Source organism: Neomonachus schauinslandi, chromosome 13, assembly GCF_002201575.2.
Source record: "Neomonachus schauinslandi chromosome 13, ASM220157v2, whole genome shotgun sequence".
Lineage (NCBI taxonomy): Eukaryota > Metazoa > Chordata > Mammalia > Carnivora > Phocidae > Neomonachus > Neomonachus schauinslandi.
In genome coordinates, this window is record NC_058415.1 from 44631132 (window position 1) to 44634755 (window position 3624).

At 43.5% G+C, this 3624-nt stretch overlaps 1 protein-coding gene across 1 annotated transcript in view; it reads left to right on the forward strand.

The window, feature by feature from the left end:
* The window catches only part of ACER2 (alkaline ceramidase 2), a 29879-nt gene that overhangs the window by 24149 nt on the left and 2106 nt on the right, over nucleotides 1-3624 (forward strand). The window lies entirely within an intron of this gene.

Here is a 3624-nt window from a genome sequence, read left to right on the forward strand (position 1 = left end):
TGGTAAGCCCCGGCCACCGCACAGGGGTCCGCACCGCGTGTGGTAAGCCCCGGCCACCGCACAGGGGTCCGCACCGCGTGTGGTAAGCCCCGGCCACCGCACAGGGGTCCGCACCCGCTGTTCTTTTCCCTGCACGGTGCGGCAGGTGTGCAAGAGGACGGAGCACGGCCTGGGTGCACCTCTCTCCTCACAGAGATGGTCAGACCTTCCGGAAGCAATGGAAGGTATCGTCAAACACAACAGCCGCTCCAGGGAGCGGGCTCAGCCGGAACAAAAAGACCGGTTGTGTGTGCCTCCAGTCTGCGGTCTCTTACCTCTAGCTCCATTACTAAAGCATAAAGGAGCTTGAAAACCGAGTCCATAACCTGAGCTCTAGCTAAATCCCCCGGGGTCGGGTGGGGGTGGGGAAAGCTTGGGACAGAGGTGATGTGGGGACTGGGATGCCCAAGTGACCAGGTGAAGGCATCACAGGCCAACTGGGGACAGTCTCACCCATTCACTTTACAGGTAGGGACAGATGCCCAGAGAAGGGAATTCATTGTTCAGGATCACTCCCCTGGGAGTTGAGTCATTGGGAACTGGAGCAGCTATGCGTTGGCATGCTCAGGATACACGGTTAAAGAAAAAAAAAAAAAAGCAGCAGTTTATTAAACAGCATGCAGACTCCTATAGTCAGAACGCTGAGGAGGAAGTCGAGTGGTTTTTTCCTATGAACTGCTTCAGCACCCAACCCAGAGCCCTGTTTCCCTGTCCCCCAGAACTTCTGATTGCAAAAGAGAACAGGGACCTAGGGAAGTCTGCTTTAGACTGTCCCTTGTAAATTGAGAGCCCCCAGGGAGAATTCTAGTGGTAAGGAGCTGGGAAAACTTTATTAGATCCAAGATTCAGAAATTTGACTTCTATCAGGAGATGCCTAAAACTCTAGGGTTTGAAAGAACTCGTGTGAATTTCCTCGAACATGGGAACTTGTATAGATCTAGCATGAGACCCGACTTGCTCTCAGTTTAAGGCCTGGGGACTCCCAGGACTGTTTGCAAAAGACAGAACAAAGAAAAACAGCACAAACTGGAGATTCCAGTCTGAGGGTCCTTTTCCTGGTATTTTTTAGGTTCAACCTCGACTCACACTAGTGGATTTATGCACTGTAAATTTGAGTTATAATGGAGATAATAAAATGCAGATTTTAAGTGTACACTTTGATGAGTTTTGATAAATGTATACACATGTGTAAATATGACCTCATTCAAGGTAAAGTACATATTTTTATCAATCTAAGTATCTTGGTAACATTAGCTATTTAAGCAAAATTCAAAAATTAGATTGTAGTAACTTTGGCTCAGACTTGAATTTGTTTCTAGGTTTGGTACACTTCCTGCTTTTTCAAAGTTGAACCGTATTTTTGTCCCAGTTATGGCATTTTAAGAACAAATTTAAACAGAAGTATAGAGGGGCTCTCATAATTCTGTCCACCGAAGAGTGGTAACAATTGTTCACAGCCTGAGGTTAATCCTTCCGGATTTTAAGATTTTTAAGTAATTGCTGTACCTAACGTGGTGTTTCAACCCCGAGATCAAGAGTCCCACATTCCACTGACTCAGCCAGCCAGGTGCCCCTCCTTCCAGATTTTTTAAAAAAGATTATTAGAGACGCACAAGCGAGCACGGGTGAGTGAGCATGGGAGGGTAGGGCAGAGGGAGAGGGAGAGAGAAACTTAAGCTGACTCCACGCTCAGTGCAGAGCCCAACAGGGGGCGGCTCAATCTCACAACCCTGAGATCATGACCTGAGCCAAAAACAAGAGTTGGCCGCCTAACTGACTACTCCACCCATGCACCCACCTTCCAGATTTTTCATGTCTATTTCTCTAATGCTACTTTTTAAAAACAAAGATAGCATCATTCTATATGTGATACAATGTGTTTTGTTTTGCTCTTTCTTAATACGGGGAATACTAGATTGTGGACCACTTTCCTTACCAATGCATACATATTATCTTTCATTTTTTTGTGTCCAATTAATATTTCACATTATGGATGCTTTAGAATTTAGCCAACCTCTCTATTAATAATTAGGTTATTTGTTCATGCCTGAACATTTCCTTAGGTTAAATTTTATATATCTATAGATTATATCTGTATCTATAGATACAGGTACATATATAGATCTATATCTCCAAAGTATTAATGAACACTTTTTATTAAAGTCTGTAAGATAATGCCTTTTACCCATACTTTCATATATACTAGATATTAACTCTTAAATCTTGTTAACCTGATTAAAAATATTTTTATGTTTTTGTAAAAAATTAGCATTATTGTTGAGCATCTTTTCCAGTGTAAGTTCACTGTGCACATTTCTTCGGTTGAAAGGTACCTTTTCATTTGTCTTCCCTGTGCAGTGTTTCCATTTTAAAAAATTTATATCTAGCACCTGGTGTCTGGCACAGAGTAACCAGTCATTACTGTCCAATAACTGTATGTATTATGCAAATTTGCATCATTTTCAAGAGTATGGAGAATACTATATTGAGCCCTCATGGAGGCAACATCCAGCTTCAGTATTTATCAGCCTGAGGCCAATGTCAGTCATGCCATCTTTACCCACGGCCTGCCCCCACCCTGATTGTTTTAAAGGGCATTCCATGAAATGATTCGTTTTTGAGAGTTCTCTGGAATGTAGGGATTTTATTTTATTTTTTTTTGAGAGAGAGAGCACATGTGTGCGAGGGGGGTGGGCAGAGAGAGAGGGAGAGGGAGAGAATCCTAAGCGGGGTCCATGCTCAGTGCAGAGCCCAACAAAGGGCTGGATCTCAGGATCCTCAGATCATGACCTGAGCGGAAATCAAGAGTTGGCTGCTTAACCGACTGAGCCACCCAGGTGCCCCAGAATATAGGGATTTTAACTCTTTGGTCATATGGTACAAATATCTCACCCCCCCCCCACCCCGTTTCCCATTTGTCTTTCAGTATATGATGGTATTTTTGTGCCCTATTGGTTTTCAACAGTCATGTTCTCCCATTGTCAGTCTCTTCCTAAAGGGTTTCTGGACTTTTCAGTATCAGAAAGGCCTCCCCTACCACAGTTCATAAAAATATAGTCAAAGAAAATATTTTAAAAATAGGTTTTTGATCTTTAGCTCATCTGGAATTCAAGTTCAGTGTAGAGTAGAGGGAAGGGTTACCTGCTTTTAAATGGTCCCTTGCTTGATAAAAGATTCATGTTAAAACTTTTTACAGATACAGTAAAGTAAAAGTTTCCCTACTAAACTGTAAAAGCAATTTAGTATAAAAGGATTCATAATAAAAGGCATAAGCTATGTATAAAAACTGTTGGAGGAAGAAGGCGGATCTTATCAGATATTCTCAGTTGGTTCCATCTTCTTAGCACCTATTTTAAATCCTTGGGCCTCGGTCTTCAGGGTTGAGCCCTAAAGGCATTTGCATGTTTGCTCCTGTTACCACGGGGAATATTTCAGAACTTTCTAAAACAGGCCGTGTTTGCTCCAGATTTATCGTTCTGCTGCTATTCCGGGGCTTGTTGGTTACCTTGCCCCTTCCTGGTTGGAAGGGGCGCTGTGCAGTCCTTCCCTTCAGGGAGGGGGGGCGGGGGGGGCAGGGGGGGCGGG